The sequence below is a fragment of the Crocuta crocuta genome, unplaced genomic scaffold (assembly GCF_008692635.1).
Source record: "Crocuta crocuta isolate KB4526 unplaced genomic scaffold, BGI_CrCroc_1.0 scaffold134, whole genome shotgun sequence".
Classification (NCBI taxonomy): Eukaryota; Metazoa; Chordata; class Mammalia; order Carnivora; family Hyaenidae; genus Crocuta; species Crocuta crocuta.
Genome location: NW_027530183.1, coordinates 846,389 through 866,212, shown reverse-complemented (window position 1 = coordinate 866,212; position 19,824 = coordinate 846,389). Strand labels below are relative to the sequence as shown.

The window sequence follows — 19,824 nt, the reverse complement described above, 5'->3', positions numbered from 1 at the left end:
GCACAGAAATGTCTTTACCATATACTGTCTGCCATATGAACTAAGATAGCATTGCTGAAGAATCAAATAAGGATAATTTCTTTCGGAAAATAAAGTTTGACTGTAAAATAAATAACAATACTTCTAAAGTCATGAACCATGCAGTCCAGTCTCAGAATGCTATTGAGGTCAAAAGAACACTTCTGAACAAACTAAATGCAAAGTAGCTCTAAACCCTACTACTCAGTAGGGTTTTGTTTCAAATTTGGTAGAGCTACACTGCCATGACTCAAACAGCATTGCTTCTTTTGCTCTTCTCTTTTAATTCAGACTACTCCCAGTTTTATCTTTCCTACCTTACCACACTTTCAGATATTGATACTGATATACTCCAAACCTCACCCATTCATGCTATTTAAGACTTGGATTGCAGGCTGCTATTTAAAAAGACAAACTAAGTACCTTAGCTTTCTTCTCTACTGGTCACAGCAGTTTTAACATACTGCATAACCAAGTTCTTATAGGTTATTACGTGTAGTATAAGTCTGAGAAAGCATCTCTTATGTGCAGGATAAAGCTTTCTAATTTATTTATATGACAGGCATGCCAATCAAATCCCAGTGGTGGAGACCAGAGTACAGATCAGAAAGCAACAACAAAAGTGGAATCCTGAGCATAAGAAGAAAGGGTTTAACAGAAACCCCGAGGTTTGGTGGAAAATGAGGCACTAGCCCTGGGTAGTTTAAACTAGTTTAAGAGCAAAAAAACATTAACTAAGATCCCATTAGCCAGTGGAGCTAAGCCTTCTGTGTATGGCTTATCTGACTGGACTTTGTTGAAAAACAGTCAGGGCAGCACCTGGAGAAGGAAGTTCTGAGAAAGGCAGCAATTAACATTCAAGGAGTTGCCTAAGATAATGCCAAATAATTGTGATATAATAAAACTTTAGCTTTCATGAATTTATATACAACCAGTTTAGAGTACCACAAGTAAATAGAATAAAAACGGTCAAGTTCAAACAACTGCTTGAGTGCGAGATAAAATTCTTGTTTAATTGTTGAATATTGCAACAACTCCTAAAATTCCTAGACGTGTATAGGCTAAGCCTCAGAGAGCTGTGCTAACCCTCTGCTTGTTCATAATTGTGATATTTGACTCTATGGAGGATAGGTTATCTCACTTTTGAATTATCTTCTTCCCCTTCTCAAGAGAGCAGGCAGATCCTGCTAGGAATTTATCCAAGGGATACAAGAGTGCTGATGCATAGGGGCACATGTACCCAATGTTCATAGCAGCACTCTCAACAATAGCCAAAACATGGAAAGAGCCTAAGTGTCCATCAACGGACGAATGGATCAAGAAGATGTGGTTTATCTATAGCATGGAATACTACATGGCAATGAGAAAGAATGAAATCTGGCCATGTGTAGCAACATGGATGGACCTTGAGGGTGTTATGCTGAGCAAAATAAGTCAGGCAGAGGAGGACAGCTACCATATGTTTGAATAGGAGGATTAGGAGGAACTTAACGGAGGACCATGCGGAAGAAGAAGGAGAAAAATATTTGAGGAGAGGGAGGGAGGCAAACCATGAGAGACTCTTGAATGCCAAGAACAAACTGAGGACTGATGGGGATGGGGAGGAGGGGGAGGGGTGATGGGCATGGAGGAGGCACTTGTGGGGATGAGCACTGGGTGTTATACGGAAACCAACTTGACAATAAGTTATTTTTAAAAATAAATAAAAAATAAATAAATAAAATAAAATAAGAAGAGAGCAGGCTGAAAAATCTTCTCTAAGCATTATGGGAAAGCCCCTCATAACTATATGTAAGCCAATTTTTTAAATTGTCATCTTAATGCATGTAATTAATAATTTTATGTTTATCTTTATATCATTTCTAAATTATTACTACAGTTGAGTAAGCTCCATTCTATTTGGTATACTGTACACATGTCATATTATTTCTTTTATTGTGCATAATCTTTGCTTCCTTCTTGATAATCACAAAACTAAAAGTGTTATCTCTTTCATCATGTTACACTTCTATTTATGTTTTCTTTTGCTCTTTGATGAAATGCTACCTGTAGCTATATCACTGTATAACACGTTTTCATCAAATTATAGCTTTCTGAGAAATTAGGAATTCTAAAATTAAAAATTTGAGAAAGAAAAAAATTTATGTCTTCAAGTTATTCCGGTGCCTGGGGACTCCTACTATTGAAAATTTTTATGTTTAATTTATTCATTCACCTTCCTACTTCCCCCAAAAGATTTAAGTGACCAGGTGGCTTTATAAATGACTTAGTGCTTTATATCCTATTGGGAGGTTTACTTCGACCTAGGAAAAGTTCAGCATTTGGAGAGACACTGAATTTTGGCATGATGGAGTTAGTGATCTCTTACTCATTGTAGAATTGTTAACAATCCATGTGGCTAACATTCAAAGTACTGACCAGTATTTACAAGAGGTGCACAGATGTGTGTTCAGATGTGTTAATAAGACAGACATGATTCCCATTATAAAGAAGGATGGACACTAGCTCAAGCCACACAGGTTTTTATTTTCATCATTTGTAATGATAAGTAGTGAATTATAGCACATTATGGATGACCTTAGAGCATAAATTTTTAAAATGCCCTAAATCTTACAGTTAGCTAGTGCAGATACTGAGATACACAAAACCACCTAAAGATGGATACATGAGTGGATTAAATATGTCAATGTAGAGTAAAAGCTTATCCAGCATGGCAGAGATTTGAGTTTATGCAGCAAGGCAGCATAAACTGCCTTTCCAGAATTGGAAACCCCTCACAAAGCTTTTCTGGGAATTTCTAGTTCATAAATATCTGAAAAGGATTTGATGGAAAATTTTAATTATTACTGTCATTAATGTTTATTGTAATATCTTTTTAAGTCTGCTTTCTTTTTAAACTGAACTGTCTGTGGTAGACATATTTTCACTTTGAAAGAAAAGATTTAAATGATTATTTTAAATGAGCTTTTTAAAAATTTTGGAATTGTTTTAGATTTACAAGAAAGTTGCAAAGATATTATAGAGTTCCTGCATACCTCATACTCCATTTCCTCTATTGTTAATATTTTACATTAGTCTGGGTCATTTATCATAATTTAAAAAACACTTTTGACACATTATTATTAACTAAAGTCCATACTTTATTGAGATTTATTTAGTTTTTACTTACTGACTTTTTGTCTATTCCAGAGTCCCACCCAAGATACCACATTATTTTCATCATCATATCTCAGACTCTGCCTGGCTATGACAGTTTTAATGACTTGCCTTGTTTTTGATGACCATGATAGTTGTTGGGAGTACTGGTCTGGTATTTTGAAGAATTTTCTTCAGATGAAATTTGTGTTTTACTACTAGACTGAGATTGAGGCTTTTGTGAAGAAGATAACAGATCAAATACGATTTTCATCATAGCTTATCGAGGATAACTCATACCCATATGACTTGTCATGATTGATGTTAACTTTGATCATCTGGCTGAAGTAGTGTTTGTTAGGCTTCTCCAATATAAAGTTAACTCTTTTCTACTCTTTTCAGACTACAGCCTTTGGTAAGAAGTATACAGCACACATGTAAAGAGTGGATAATTTTCCTTCCCTTCTTGAGAGTGAAGCATCTGGTAAAGTACCTATATAAATTATTTATAATTACGCTGCACGGGTGATTTGTCTGTTTCCCTCCATTTATGTATCTAATAATTTATTCCTATCTGGATTTATGGAATTTTTTATACTTTGGGTTATAATCCAATACAATTTTACTTACCAGTTGCTTAAAGGCTCACCTTGTGTATTTTCTGCCCCAGTCTTAAAATCATCCATTTCTCCAAGGAACCCTCATTTTCTTTCTTTGAGAAGAGTATCAGAAACCAAGATGGGGATACTAGATTTGCTTATTGCTCATTTCTTTTAGGTCCTCTCAGATGACAGGGCAAAATATATGTGCATATATTAACCTGTGTGTATACTATTAAAAAACATTCAACTGAGTAAATTTGAGGATTTAATTGGTTTTATTCAGTAATTTATGAATTGAACAGCATCCTATCTAGCAAATGGAGCTTAGAGGAGGTGCACAAAAGGGAAGGTTTATAGAGAGGAGGATAGGACAATGAAGTTAAGAGTGGATTATTTCAGGGAAAGTTACCTTCCTTTAAGGAAAGGCAGGGGATTTTATCATGTAGATTTCCTCACTGGTACTGATCAGGAAGTTCCAGACTAATTGCTTTAAAATTCTATTATTGGGAAAATTTGCAACTGAAGTTAGACTAGGCATTAAGTCTTGGTGGGGCTTAGCAAAAGTGACTCCGCTTTAGACTTGTTTCTTTTTAATGAGACACATTCATAAATATTGCTATATGTAAGAATGTGTATATGCAGTAAGCTAACCATGAATTCATACTGATGTTGAGAATTCTAATTCATTGCCATGTGAATCACTATAGTCTTTTCCCATTGCTCCCTTTTACTCCAACCATGAGAAACCTGGCTCCCACTATTGCCATTCATTTCCATTATATGTGTACTGTGATTTCAGAACTATTAACATATACCCCTATGGGAAAATTTTTAACTCAAGTAGAGTGCTTATGAAAAATTCCTTTGTCTCTAGTCTTATGAGTGATGAATATTTAGCTGAAGAGATTTGTAAGCAAATTGTTGAACTTATGGTCTGGTTCCTCTTTAATGCTTACAGTAAAGTGTGAGAGGAGAGCAAGAAATTGAAAGAACTGTGAAGTAAAAAGTAACCAGAACTTGAAAATCTGGAAAATTTTCAGTCTATGAATATATCAAAAAATGAGAAAATATGTTCTGGAGAGAACATCACTGTCCAGTGTGGCTGGACAATCACCTCATAAAGAGATTGCACGTAATTAAAAAAATTAATGTTTCTTTACTTTTGAGAGGCTGAGAGAGACAGAGCAGGGGGAAGAACAGATAAGAGACAGAGACACAGAATCCAAAGCAGGCTCCAGACTCTGAGCTGTCAGCACAGAGCCCAACACGGGGCTCAAATTCACAAAACATGAGAACATGACCTGAGCCAAAGCTGGATGCCTAACGGACTAAGCCACCCAGGTGCCCCTAGATTGCACTTAATTTTAATCAACAGTCTCAGCAGAAGCCATAAATAAAAATGAGATTAAACCAATACAAACACTACTAGTTTGAACTGAAAGGGACAGAGGTCAGTTGAAATAAAGGAAGGCTTTTAGACTTTAGGGGCTTCACACATTGGACAATAGAGTAATCCAGCTGTGAGCATGCTATATCCTGTAGGAAAGGGGAAAAATGACTTATGTAAAGGCATTTCAGAGATGATCAAGGCTATCAGTCACATTCACAAGCCCATATGTGCAAGGCTTCTTTCTCCTTAGCTTCACAGGGTGGGCCTACTTCCTTGGTGTCATCAGCCAGGCTGTGCTGCAAAGAGATGAGGTGAGGTGGGTCCACTGACTCAAGGCCATGCAGGTGACACTGCTGCCCCAGTGGGCCTGGAAGACAAACCACTGAGCCAAAGATGATTATTCTCAAGCCTTCAGATCTATTGGGGAAAAAAAAACCCTACTAGAATTTGTCTTGCTAGGTTATGGGCTTGAGACACATCCCCCCATTTTTCTTTACTATTTCTCCTATTTGCAATGGGGATGTCTAGCCTATGCTTGTCCCAGCATTGCATTTAGGAAGTAATAGTATGTCTGATTTCATGAGTTCACAGCTGGAGAGGTATTGTGTCTCAGGATAAAACACACCTTAAGTCTTCCCCATGCGTGATCTAGAGGATATGTGGATGATATTTTGAGTTGGGATTGATTCTGGGTTGTATTAAGACCCTTTGGAACTATTAGTTCAGGGTGATTGTATTCTGCATGTGAGAAGTACATGAATTTGTAGGGAGTAGGAGGGTTGAAGAAAGAATGTTATGTCATGAAATTATGTTCCCCTAAAATTTATATGTTGAAGTTTCAACCTCCTATATGACTCTATTTGGAAATAGGGCCTTTAGGGAGGTAATTAACATTAAGGAGGTCATAAGGATAGGGCCCTAATCGATAGGACTGATGTTTTTACAAGAGGAAGAAGAGACATGGGAGAGTCTTTTTTTTCTCTCTGCACATACACAGAAGAAGGGTCATGTTAAGACAGAACAAGAAGGTGGCTATCTTCAAGCCATAAGGAGAACCCTTATCAGAAAATATTTTTTTTTTTATGATTTCTAACTTTATGCTGAACTTTGTGTATTATTTTCCAGTTTCAATGAGTCCGTATTCTTTGGAAGCTCACTAAACTTCTTTAAAATGATTATTTTGAATTATTTGTCAGGAAATTCATAGATTTCCACATTAGGGGATTTGTTAGTAGAATTTTATTGTCTTCCTTCTTAGTTGTCTTTCTTCCCGATTTTTTGTGCTCATTGTAGCCTTTCATTGGTGTGTCTGCTCACTAGAAGAAGCAGTGACTTCCTCATAGACTTTACATGCTGGCTTCAGTAGGGAAGGAGTTTTATCTGTGGGTGGGCATGAGGGTGCCATCTAGGATGGAGTGTGCAGGGGCACCCATCCCGGGGGCACCCAGGTCCTGTGAGTGCTGGATTTAGGAGAATGTAAGGGCACCAATTCTGGGAGGTGGGGCATGGTAACACCTGGTTCCAGAAGCATATGTGGGCACTGGGGCAATGGGATTTGGAGGTTCCAGGTCCTGGGGTATGTGGTGGTACTTAGGGAACTTAGCAGTGTCAGCTGAGAGGTGGTGCATGGTGGTGGCAGTTAGGGAGGGCATACAATATCTGCAGCTCTAGAGAAATGTGGCAATATGAGCTCCGGGTGGCTCCAGAAGCTGGCTTCTTACTGGTAAAGACTGTGGGGTTCCTCAGCAGCAAAGAATCTGGTCCCTGGAAGTGGGGAGGACTGCCAGTGTCTTCCTGCTCTGCTTTTCCCCAATGGGGCAATCAAGCTGAAAGGATTCTTCTTACTCTGAGCTGTGCCTGGGAGAAGGGGTAGTGTGAGTAAAATGAAACAATCTTTTTCCACTCATTTTCATATAGTTATCCTCAGTTCTTTGCTCCGTTGGTTTGCTGCAGTTTCTAACCTGGACTGTGGAACCCTTCCAGAGTCCTTTTTATTCTGGAAGTGCTTAAGTCCTAGATTTTAGAGGGAAACAAAGTCTGGGACCTCCTAGGCTGCTATCTTGCTTTGCCTCTTATTTTTCTATAGCAGGTAATCCTATGGGCAAGACACATTGCTATACATTCTTCACCATAAACTTATTTCCTTGGTCAGAAGTTCTCTTATATGAGTAGCTGTAATGATGAATGAGGAATTACACAAATTGCAGTCTTAGCAGAGACATTTTGAACACGGAAAGTAAATTTGTATGAGGAATATATATCCATTCCTCTGACAAAAATGGTTGCTTCCTCCCTGATTGAAGGGTCCCAATCTCAGCCTTCTGGTCACCTTGGGAAAGGTTCTACATCAGGGGCTTATTTTTAATCTTTGCTGTTGGCAGTTTGGCTTCTCCTTTGGAGCCATAGCTACTCTGCATATGTGCCCATTGAGCAATAACCAGGGTGATTGTTCAATGAAGGAATTTGAGTCTCATTAAGTTCCTGGAAGTGATGAGTGATTGGAGTGTTGCTGAGAAGAACTGGCCTCCCTTGTGAAGCAGTTGACAAAGAGAATATTGTTTAAAGTTTATGAGCCCTTTATAGAACATTTGGAAAATACCTAAAGGCATATGGAAGAAACAAATTAAGAATGGTTCTATAAAGGCAAAGCATTCATCTATACATTGTTAGATAGATTTTTGTTAATCATAAAAAGAAGCCCTGGATTTTGAAAATAATTATTTCTGAAAGCTACTATTTTACCTACATTTTAAATCTATGGCCTTGACTGCTAAAAAGATGGTTCATATAATTATATCCAAGAATGCAGGCATGAGCATCTGCTGAGCACGGCTTGGAAATTGACAATTAGCAGTAAATCAAAGGATTCAGACAGCCTCATGTTAACATCATCATTAAAATGAACAAGAAGATTACATTGATCAAATATGAAAAGAGTACTAAAAACATTGAATCTATGGGCTTTCCTGCAAATTATTACCTCAGAAGGCTATGTGATCATCTCTTCTTTTCAACTAATTGCCTGCCCTCAGATGATTTTATTGCTGCATTATAATTCAAGATTTAGTTTTAAAGTGTTAAAATAGCAGCTTGTTTAAAAGGAACTATCCTTTTTCTCTATCTAGTTTTGTTCATTTTGATCTTAGACTTTAAGAGTTTGGAGTATCTTGGAGGATACCCCTCAAAAAGAACTTGGACAACACATTATGAAATGCTGGTGTACTTCAAATGGACTTTCATATAAGCCTTAAAAAACCCAGGGTCTCCTTCCATCCTCATTGTTGTTTAGCATTGTTCTTTTAGTTCTGGCCAAGACAATAAGCTGTAAAAAATAAAACACAATTAAAAGAAGAAAGAGATAAAAATAATTATCACTCTTTTCCTATAATGTTCTGATTTCACAAATGAGGAAATTGAGCACAAAGGGATCAATTGGCAAGGACAAGTTTTAATAGCTCATTAGTGAAAAAGCTAAGATGATAAAGTTTAGAAAACTGGTAGAGATTTTTTGTGCATAATTTATAATCTATAGAGATTATGTGCAGAAGACATAATCTTAAAACGAATCTTCAGACATGTGGTCATTTATTTTACATCCAATAAATTTCCCTTAGAGTGCCTACTTATGCAGGAAGACACTGTGTTAGGCTCTGGGGAGGGAGACATGGCCAAGGCAGATGCTGTGTATCCCTGCTCATAAATTGCCTTCATTCTAACAGGGTGGCAGATGTTTCATATGTTTAACCAAAATTAATTACTATTGTAATAAATATTTCTAGACAGTAAGACACAGGGCTCATAGCACACAAGAGAGAGATACCTGATTTTCTTGGGCAAATCAGAGTAACAAAAGAAAACAAAGCACAATCCCTTAAGCACTTGGGTAATTCAGGTCTTCTTTTTAATTTTTTTTAATGTTTTATTTATTTCTAGGAGAGAGAGAGAGAGACAGCATGAGCAGAGGAGGGTCAGAGAGAGAGGGAGTCACAGACTGAAACAGGCTCCAGGCTCTGAGCTGGCAGTCAGCACAGAGCCCGACGCGGGGCTCGAACCCACGAACCGCGAGATCATGACCTAAGCGAAAGTCGGACGCTTAACCGACTAAGCCACCCAGGCGCCCCATTCTTTTTAATTTTTTAAAAAATTATCTTTTTAAAACATAGGAAATGATACAATGCTGTATTTAAAAATGATACAATGCTGTATTTAAAAACATTGGTGGTAATGAAAAAAAATATGCAATAAGTTTTTAAGCAATCACTAGGTGAAAAGCGTGATATAAGAAGTGTGTGATTAAAAGTAGAGTCCAGGTTGGGGCACCTGGGTGGCTCAGTTGGTTAAGCATCCAACTTTGGCTCAGGTTATGATCTCAGGGCTCATTAGTTCAAGCTCCATGTCAGGCTCTGTGCTGACAGCTCAGAGCCTGGAACCTGTTTGGGGATTCTGTGTCTCCATCTCTCTCTGCCCACCCCCACCCCTGCTAATGCTCTGTCTGTCTGTCTCCCTCTCTCTCAAAAATAAATAAACATTTGAAAACAAATTAGGCTCCAGATTTATGAGGCAAATGGAGGTTTGCTTTTCTCACTAGCAGCCTTCTCAGAAATCCTTTCCTAAGCCACATGCTTTAAGTAACATGTAGGCTTCAGGCTCCATATCACAGGCTGAATCCTGGTATAATTATGTACACCATCAATGACACATTGACCTTATACGGCACTTCACATGACATGGCACAAAGCCCCACTCCATTTCTAAGGTCAGTGCTCCTTGGGCTAGAGGTGGACATGTCAGAGAAATCAGATAGGATGAAGGGCAGTTTGTTCAGATTCCAGCTGTTTGATCAATGTCATTGGGTGTCAAGACATACTGCCAATGTGTGAATAAATCCAGAATAACTCTACCTATGATGGCACCAAACATCTTTCCCTCTCTTGAGGCAGAAAAATAAATGCTACTAATGTGAATATCAAGATTAAAGTATCTGTCAGAAATAGTTAAGACAGTGGAAAATTAATAACAATATAATTAATAAAATGATGCTATAATGCTGCAAAGCAGCTGTGCCACAAGGTATTAGTGACATGTCATTTTTAAAACTATTTCAATAGTAGCTTTCTCATACACACACAAAAGATTCATGTAAATGAGAGACAAATGTCACTTTCAGAAAATGGGATATTTATGCATTGATTTGTTTAATATCTGGATAGCTAAAATTGTTTGTAGTTAGCTAATTGGTTTATGGAAGTCACTAGATGGCAGTACCAACTAGTTAGTATGAGACTGCAGATCAGATTTGGATGCTTTTTAAATAGCAAAACCTAAACGGAAGGTAGGAAACTAGGTTCATTCAATGGTAACTCTGGATGAGTGTTTATCTTGGCATGGAGAGACAGGCTTCTAAAAGCAATACTGAAACTGGGACAAGAGCCCAGAGTTATAGAAGTGCTAGAAATTTCCAAATTTTCTACAAAGTAACTCTCAGCAGATAGAATAATACTTTGGATTTGTTTGGTGTGTTATAGTTTATAAGGAACTTTCAAAAACATTTTCCTGATTTAATTCTCACATCAGCCTTGTGGTTTAGGTATGGTTGGTATGATTATCCTCATTTTACAAAAAAACCTAGAGTCTCTTCAGGCCAGTAGTTCTAAAACACTAAGGATTTTGGTAACACATAAAGAGCTTGGGCACACTGCCGCTGTATTTTTTTTTTTTTTTTTTGACAAAAATCTCCTGTTCTCTTTTCCTTCTCTATTACATCTGTAGTGTGATTTTAATTTCATTGTATGAGGAACTGTTTAAATATTTTGTGACCTAGAAAAATAATTGTCATTGGGTCTCAAAATTGTAGCCCTTTTTTAACTGAGGGATTCCTATAAAAATAAACTGGCTGATTCTATTTTCTTGTAAGCCAGCTCAACTGAACTCAGTATATTGTTACTGAGTGCCCTTACTGTGAGCCAGGTAGCATTTTAGGTACTAGTGGTAATAACATGAATGAATAACATGAGCTGCTTTGAGCAGCTCATCATCTTGCCAAGAAAAGAAACAGGAAAAATCTGACATTAATACAATGTGATAAGTGCAATGTTAAAGTCTGAGCAAAATGCTAGGGAGCACAGAAGCCTGAACGATTAAATCTGCCGGGGGGAGGAAGATTCACTGAACTGGCAACAACAGCAAAGAGATGGAAAAAAAAAATCAGTGCCCTAATTTTAAGCCTTTTATTCTGTCTTCAAAAAAAATGTGGGGAAAGACAACATTCAGAAAACAAATACTCTAAGATTTTTTTAAAAGACATCTAATGACTTAGAGAGTAAGAATCACCTAGTTTAGAAATTGTTCCAAGGTAATTAAACACACATTGTGCACTATTAACTATAAATGGGTACTTGTGACTTGAAAACCTTAGTGGCTTCTCAAAGAGATGTCTACATCACATTCATCATATTGAACCAAACAAAGGATACTTTCCATGCCCTTAGTTCCCAATCTACAAACCTAGATTAGTGGTATGCTGGTGAATATTTAATAACTGGCTCTCTTATAAACAAAATCCTTGATTTGTAGCATTTGTTGATTTTTGTAGCATAAATATATCCATCACCATCAATTTTAAATTATCAATATAGGGGTGCCTGGGTGGCTTAGTCGGTTGAGCGTCCGACTTTCGCTTGGGTCATGATCTCGTGGTTCGTGGGTTCGGGCCCGCGTCGGGCTCTGTGCTGGCTGCCAGCTCGGAGCCTGGAGCCTGTTTCGGAGTCTGTGTCTCCCTCTCTCTGACCCTCCTCTGCTCACGCTATCTGTCTCTCTCTCCTAGAAATGAATAAAAAAAATATTAAAAAAAATAAATAAATTATCAATATAATGTCACCAAATGAAGAATTGAAAAGTATTGTTCACAGTTGGCCCTCATAAACGAGTATGGGCCAGTCTGAGTAGATAAGAGGTCCAGAACTCAATGACGAGACTTATAATCATAGCATAACAGAAAGCAATCAATTAATAATTCCACTTCCGGCATGGTCACTAAAAAGCTGTGAACTCAGGTAATCATCTAAACTCTGACATTTAATTTGCTTAAAATCTGTTGAGCACCTCGTGCTAGGGGGTATGTCAGCTACTTTACTGACATGTTTTGGAGACTCTCTACAGTTCTGAAAGGTAAGCATGAGGACGCCCAATTTTTAGATGAGAAACTGAGGCTCACAGACAGTAAGTGAGTTCTTTCCTGATGCAATAATGAGCACATGCAATACAAACCACTATGGAACTTGAAATACTATTATCTTGTTAGAATAAATTAAAACATCTATGCTCTGTTCCAGCAATTTGAGCTATTGGAAGATGTGTTTTAGGAAAGATATTTGCTTCATAGTACTTTTAAAAATATGTTTATTTATATTGTGTGTGTGTGTGTATGTGTCTGTGTGTGTGTGTGTGTGTGTGTGTGTGTGTGTGTGTGTGTGAAAGAGAGAGAGAGAGAGAGACAGAATCCCATGCAGGCTCTGCACTGATAGCACACAGCCTGACACAAGGCTTGATCTCATGAGCCCTGAAATCATGACCTGAGCCAAAATCAAGAGTTGAATGCTTAACTGACTAATCACCTAGGTGCCCCATGCATAGCACTCTTTAGTTCTAGATCCATCCTCATTTGCTCTGTCAATTCTGCCATTTCTTGGGAATTCAGGAAGGGTTGTCCAAAGACTAGTTTGTTGAAATGTTTGCCTTTATTTGAAATGTTCTGAAAAGTTTAATTTTGTTATTGCTGATAAAATACTCGTACTAAGGCTGCATATTTTTTATAATGTAACACTTATTCACTTAAAAATACAGTGGGTATAAGAATAAAATGAAATAGGAAAATATCATCATTTCCCTATCAGATAACCCTTGCTGTTGTTAAAAAGATACGAAAGTATAGAAATAGAAATTTTAAGTAGTATGGAAAGATACAAAACACAATATGATAGCCATTCCCCTACCAACACATCTTTTTCCCCATAAGTAGTTACTATGCTGGAAAAGATAATTCTTTTAGAGTCTCTCTCTCTCTCCCTCTCTTTCATATAATGAGAAAATAGAGCACATATCTTATACATGGTGATATTTCCCCTCTATTTTTGGCACAATTTTTTTTATGATTTTTAGATAATTTTAGAAAGTACTTTGGTCTGTTCATGAAGTGCAAGTCGTTTTTATAGCTGCCTGTGGCATGTCCCTATATCATATGATCATCAGTACCAGAATCATATAACATCCATAACTAAGTTTATAAAAGTTAAAATAGCTCTTCAATATTTCTTCCTATGAAGTTACTTTTATTATGAATTGATTTGTAATAATCCATTACCACTGTAATAATAATAATTACTGTGTTCAGTTGCAATAATTTTGCTGAGGTAATTGTCAGTATTATTCAAGTGTAAATACTATTTCTTCTGCATCTTCATAGGGTGGCCTACAGTGCCTGGAAGTTCTAGCCCTAGATCCCTTTCTGCTCCTTTCTCCTACTATTCTCCTTTTCTTTCTTTCTTTTCCAACAATACTGATCTTGCTTTTCCTCAAAAAATGCCAGATATAATCAAGCTTCAGAGGACTTGCTTTCATTTTTCCCTGTGTCTGGAAAATTTTTCCTCCACATATCAGAATGCATGGCTCTCTCACCCCCTTAGGTTTTCACTCAAATGCAACCACAGTGAGCCCTTCCCTGCATATTTCACTTAAAATTCTAATCTACCTCCTATATTGCTAATCCTCTTCACCACATGCTTTCCTCTTAACTATTCACTTAGCACACAATTCCTAGGGGCATTTGTGGTAAAAGTGGACAAGCCTCTTGGTCTTATCTCCCAGGGCTGACCGCCTGGGGTGACATGATGAGAGCCAGATCACCTTGTCCTGAATGAGGAGCTGTATACTCCATAGATGAGAAATCTGGAAAAAATAATATTTCTCTGCTTATGAAGGGGAGGTAAGAAATGATGGCTCCCTCCTCCTCCTTCCCTCCCTCTCCCTCTCCTCCTATTCTTCCAAAAAGTAATGGGATTGAAACTTAACTCCAACCTTTGGTGTATAAATAAAAATCTCTCCAAGAGTCAGTCCTTTATGTCTTAGCTTTTCCAAGGTAAGGATGTTTTCATATTTCGGGGCCTCATTCCTCCTTGAAATCTAAATTCTTAGGGAGATAGCCTTCAGTCCTGTTGGTACCCTGGGGCTTAACATAGGGACCTCCTCTAGGCTGTATCAGAGCTATTAACTAGACAGATGGCTAGAGATATAATTCTCATAGCCTATGAGAACTATCAAGAGGCTAGGTTTCTTGACAAGAATATTGAGAAATCCAGGGAAGTTTTATCTCACTGTGGAGCTGCCAGTGAATATTGGCTTTCAACGACTCAAAGGTTGTTACCGAGCTTCACTGATTCATTGCACACATGCAAATCTTACCCCGGATATCAAGGAAAGTGTAAATAAAAACTTGTTTTTCTTTGTCATGTTAAAATTACCGTTTATAATTTATAGCATAAATGCAGATCCAGGCCTTCTCTAGAACAATAATCACAATAATCCTAGAATGTGATCTCTCCAAATATTGATTGCAATCCTGCCTTACACATTGTGCCCCAATGGGGAAAAGAGCAAAAGGGCCTGTGGACTGAGCGAGAACTACCATTCAAGAAATGTTTATTCTTTTTCTGGTACAGCTTAAAGCTGACTGGGGAGAGCATGTGTCACCACATTGATTACAAGCAAGAAAAAATACCAATCTGAAGGTTGACTGTGGGGGTAGGCACATTTGAAGGACAGCCTGATATGTGGCAGGAAGCCTGCAGAGAGGATGCCACAGCTGCTCTGGGTGCCAGAATTAGGAAGTTCTTGATAAAGGAAATCTACTGCTGCCACCACTGTCCTTGGGTGCTGTAATCCCAAAAAGGAGACTCCAGTCAACAACAGTTGAAATAGAACAGTGAAAGCTAACCCTTGGGCCAACATATATGGCTCAAGCTCAAAGATCATGGTGGGTCTTTGGTAACTGTGAACCCTAATTGTCCAATGTGTGCTGTTAGTGAGACTCACTCAATATAGGCAATTTAGTGCTATTTCAAGAGCCCAATCTTGTATGACAACACAAAAGAAATCCCATGCTGACTAGTGTGAGTCGTCCTATCAGCAGGTCACCTATCCAAAATTAAGCCCCAGGGTCCCTGGATGATTACATGGTCAACCTTATACATTATGGTGGTGGTGGTAGAATTGGACAATATACCCTAACAATACCTGAAGAGAAATGGACCCACAGGAATCCTGGTCTAAATCAGGCATTCCTGGAGCACCTGGGTGGCTCAGTCAGCTGAGCATTCAACTTTGGCTCAGGTCATGATCTCATGGTTTGTGGATTTGAGTCCTGCATCCGGCTCTGTGCTGACAGCTCAGAACCTGGAACCTGCTTCAGATTCTGTGTCTCCCTCTTTCTCTGCTCCTCACCTGTTCTTGCTGTCTCTGTCTCTCAAAAATAAATAAATATTTAAAAAAAAATAATCAATCAATCAATCAGGCATTCCACCCTTGAGGATACTGCAGGCCATGGCTCATCCCAGCCACTGGAGACTTTCTGATATTGAGGAAGTTCCCTTTTATCCCTAGTTTATTGATTGTGTTTGTCATAAGAGAGTGTTGAATTTTGTCAAATGCTCTTTCCATGTCTATTGAGAGAACCATATAGTTTTTGTCCTTCTGTTGATAAGGTTTATTAATTGATTTTTAAATATTAAACCAACCTTAGATTAATTCCACTGGGTTCACAGTATGTAATTCATTTCATGTCTTATTGAGTTTAGTTTTCTAGTGTTTTGTGGAGGATTCTTACGTATGTATTCATAAGAAGTGAAGATTTCTCCCACTTTCTGAAAGTAGGTCATTCCTATGAAATCTTTCATAAGCTGAAACGACATAAAGCAGATATGCAATTGCCATTAATTTATATAGAAAAAAATTTTGAGCATTCTTAGACCTGAAAAATAACCTCTGTTAGACTTTTCTGATAACTTAGGACAAATCTTGTTAACTGATACACACAGTAAATGGAGATAAAGCACAGACAGATGCTCACAGACACAGTAAAGAACTATAACAGCTTTACTCTAAGATGCTGAGTGTAGCTCTGGGGTGGGAGCTTGGTGATGGCACACTTATTGCTCTAGGTGCGTGCTACATCCATAAAGAAGGGCTTCCTGCAAAACAAAAGCAGAATGCTATTTTTGCTTTTCACTTTTTTTTCATAAAAGCTAAATTCTTTGGGGTTTTTTTTAGTTGGAAAAAATAGGCACTAATTAGGTCTTTTGCAAAAACAAAGTGGCATAATGAGAGCCAACAAAAAGTTGGGAATACTTATATCGGTCTATAGTTTTCTTGTGATGCCTTTGGCTTTGATATAGGCATTAGGGTAATACTGGCATCATAGAATGAGTAGGGAAATGTTCCCTTTTCCATTGCTTGGAACAATTTGAAAAGAATTCTTCTTTAAATATTTGGTAAAATTTATCAGCCATGTCACCTAGATTTGAGTTTCTTTTCATGGAAAGGCTGATTACTAATTCAACCTTTTTACTCATTATAGATTGTATCAAATTTTTACAGTTTCTTAAGTCATTTTTGATAGCTCATGCCTTTCCAAGAATTTAGATAGTAGAGTGAGTCTACTGTAAACTAATTCTGTCAGTTTTTGTTTATAGGGAAATGACCTTATTTTTCCTCCATTTCTGAATGATAGTTTTGCTGGATATAAGATACTTAGATAATAGTTTTATTTTTTTGTTCTTTCAGCCCTTTGAATGTGTTATACCATTGCTTTTTGACCCCCATTGTTTCTGATGTGAAGTCTCAGCTCTTAGTTTACAGAGACTCCATTGTATGAGATGAATCTTTTATTGCTTTCAGGACTTTTTCTTTCTCTCTGCTTCTGAACATTATCACTATGATATGTCTGGATGTAAATCTCTTGCATTAGGTCATTGAATGTTTGGATGTGTAGGTTAATGTTTTTCATTAAACTTGTGACTTTTTCACCCATTCTTTTTTTTTTTTTAATATTTTTATTTATTTCTAGGAGAGAGAGAGAGACAGTGTGAGCAGGGGAGGATCAGAGAGAGAGGGAGACACAGACTCTGAAATAGGCTCCAGGCTCTGAGCTGGCTGTCAGCACAGAGCCCGACGCGGGGCTCGAATCCACGAACCGAGAGATCATGACCTAAGTGAAAGTCGGACGCTCAACCGACTAAGCCACCCAGGCGCCCCTATTTCTTTAAGTATTGTCTGCTTCTGACATTCTCTTCTCTCCCCTGATACTCTTATTGACAAACAGTGGTGCACTTGATACCGTCCTTTAATTCTCTGAGACTGTTAATTTTTTTAATTCTTTTATTTCCTCTCTTCTTTAAGTTTGGTACTTCAAGTTTGCTGATTCTTCTCTGTCACCTCAAATCTATCAACTTGTGACAAAATTTTCATTTTAGATACGTACTTGTCATTTTGCCTTCTTTTACTTATTTAAGCATTGTTGTCTTTAGTTCTCTGAACATATTAAAAATAGCTGCTTGAAGTCTTTGGTTGCTAAGTTGGAGATCTGGACCCTGTTAAAGGCAGATGTTGCCTGCTTTTTTCCCCTACTTAGAGATCACACTATAAGTGTGAGGAAAGCCCTTGCATATCTTTTAGTTCTTTTGTTGTTGTCGAAAAGTGAACTTTTTAGATAATATAACAATTCTAGAAACTATCCCCCTCTTTTTTTTGAGGTCTTTTGTTGTTTACTTGCTTAATATTTTAGTGATTTGGCTGAACTATTGTAGTGAAGTCTTTTTCCCCTCAAATATTAAACTTGGAGAATGCAGTCTTGGTTATACTAACAATCATCCTGGGATGATCGTGATTTTAGCAGGGTGCTTTTTTACTGTCTCTTCTTTTGATATCTTTGTTAAGCTATTAGTCTCTGTTGGTATCACATCCAGCTGTTAGCCTCTACCAATTTCATGCTATTTGCTCTATTGTTTTTGACAATGTACTTGAGATCAATTACTCTATACTCTGATCCATTTAAATTCAGTCTCCTTTACAGGGTAGTCTTTGAGGCCAGCCTATGTGGTTTATTCTGACCCTGGGGAGAGGTGGGGTTCTCCTTAGCCATTTTTATCCTAGTTATCTCTGGAAAACTTCCATTCATCTACAGTTTAACTCATTGCTCTCATGGAGCGACCAGGCTCCTCTTAATTGTTGATCATCAAAATCTGATATATTTAGATTTGAACTTCCTCATACTCTGTCCCAAATAAACTGAGTTTCCATGGGGACAGCTTCTCTGCTTTTATATTCTGACTTGCCCCTCAGCAAAATTCCTACACCACTATTCTGGAGCTGGAAGCAGGATCAGTGGCACTTCTCTTAGAGTGGCGTGCCTGTTTTATGTGTAGGGTATTAAGTGGGGATCTTCTTGTAGTGAAATCTCTGCCCTACATATTTGCTGGAACAAGAGCACTGGGGGTCTCAGTATTCCCAGCCTGCTGCATCTGGGGTAGAGCCTCTGACCTACAAGTGAGAGCTGAGTAGCAGAAAGGGACCCTTGACCTCTTGTCTGCTTTTGCCTGGACTTAACCTTGAAAGCACAGAGCTGAGGGCACCTGGGTTGCCCAATTGGTTAAGTGTCTGACTTCAGCTCAGGTCATAATCTCAAGGTCTATGGGTTCCAGCCCCATGTCGGGCTCTGTGCTGACAGTTCAGAGCCTTAAGCCTTCTTCAGATTCTGTGCCCCCCTTTCTGTCTGTCCCTCCCCTGCTCGTGCTCTGTCTCTCTCAAAAATAAGCAAATATTTAAAAAAATAAAATAAAACACAGAGCTGAAGAGGATAAGTAATGCAGCAGCCTGATCCCCTCTGAGAGACACTACAGCCTGGATTAGGAGTTGAGAGAAAGGAATCTCCATTTCTTGGTCACATCCATGAAAGTAGAGCTTCATTCTAAAGTAGAGGTCGTGGCTCAAATGTACACTGTTTTACAGAGATCTAATAGGTTTTTTTAACCTAATGTTTCTTCATTATTTATATGCTCTTAGGATAATTTAGAGACATTAATTGGTATTTTTTTAAAAACAATTTTCACCAGTTATGGTTGTATTTGCAATGAAGATGTCCATAGAACTCCTCATATCATCATTTTCACATGATACTCAACCAGTAATAGAAGTTAAAATTTATTGAACAGTTAGTATTGCCAGAGAGCAGTTTAGGAATTTTACGTCTTAACTCATTGGATCTTCACCTCAAATGTATCAAGTAGTTTTTCTTATGGCTCCCATTTTATAGATAAAGAAACTGAGGGACGCAGAATTTAAGTACTTTAATACAAGCTGTTAAGTAGAGAGCAGATTTTTAATCCAAGCAATCTGGTCCCTGAGTCCATGCTCTCAAACATTATGCTATTTACCACCATTCATCAAATAATTGAAAGCCTCCAATTTGTTGACAAGTACACATAATCATAGCAAACCCCTTGATATTATAATAAAATATTTGCTCCCACATAATAAAGGTATTTCAAGTGACTTTTACTCAGAAATTAGAATTTTTAAATTTGTAGAAAAATCCTTTCTTCCTTCATTTATTCTTTTTCTAAGTCAAAGGAA

At 37.8% G+C, this 19,824-nt stretch overlaps 2 long non-coding RNA genes across 2 annotated transcripts in view; one reads left to right on the top strand and one right to left on the bottom strand.

Moving 5' to 3' along the window:
- The window catches only part of LOC144232305 (uncharacterized), a 110,098-nt gene extending 104,317 nt beyond the window's left edge, over window positions 1-5,781 (top strand). Inside the window, exon 3 of the long non-coding RNA XR_013335361.1 lies at window positions 3,556-5,781. This is a non-coding gene — a long non-coding RNA (uncharacterized LOC144232305). The remainder of the gene's footprint in view (window positions 1-3,555) is intronic.
- Window positions 5,782-11,356: 5,575 nt separating this feature from the next.
- Window positions 11,357-16,091, bottom strand: LOC144232287 (uncharacterized). The gene is made up of 2 exons (XR_013335353.1): window positions 15,933-16,091; window positions 11,357-11,964 (listed from the first exon to the last, which is right to left on the bottom strand). It is a non-coding gene; the product is annotated as an uncharacterized LOC144232287 (long non-coding RNA).
- Between the last annotated feature and the right edge of the window lie 3,733 nt (window positions 16,092-19,824).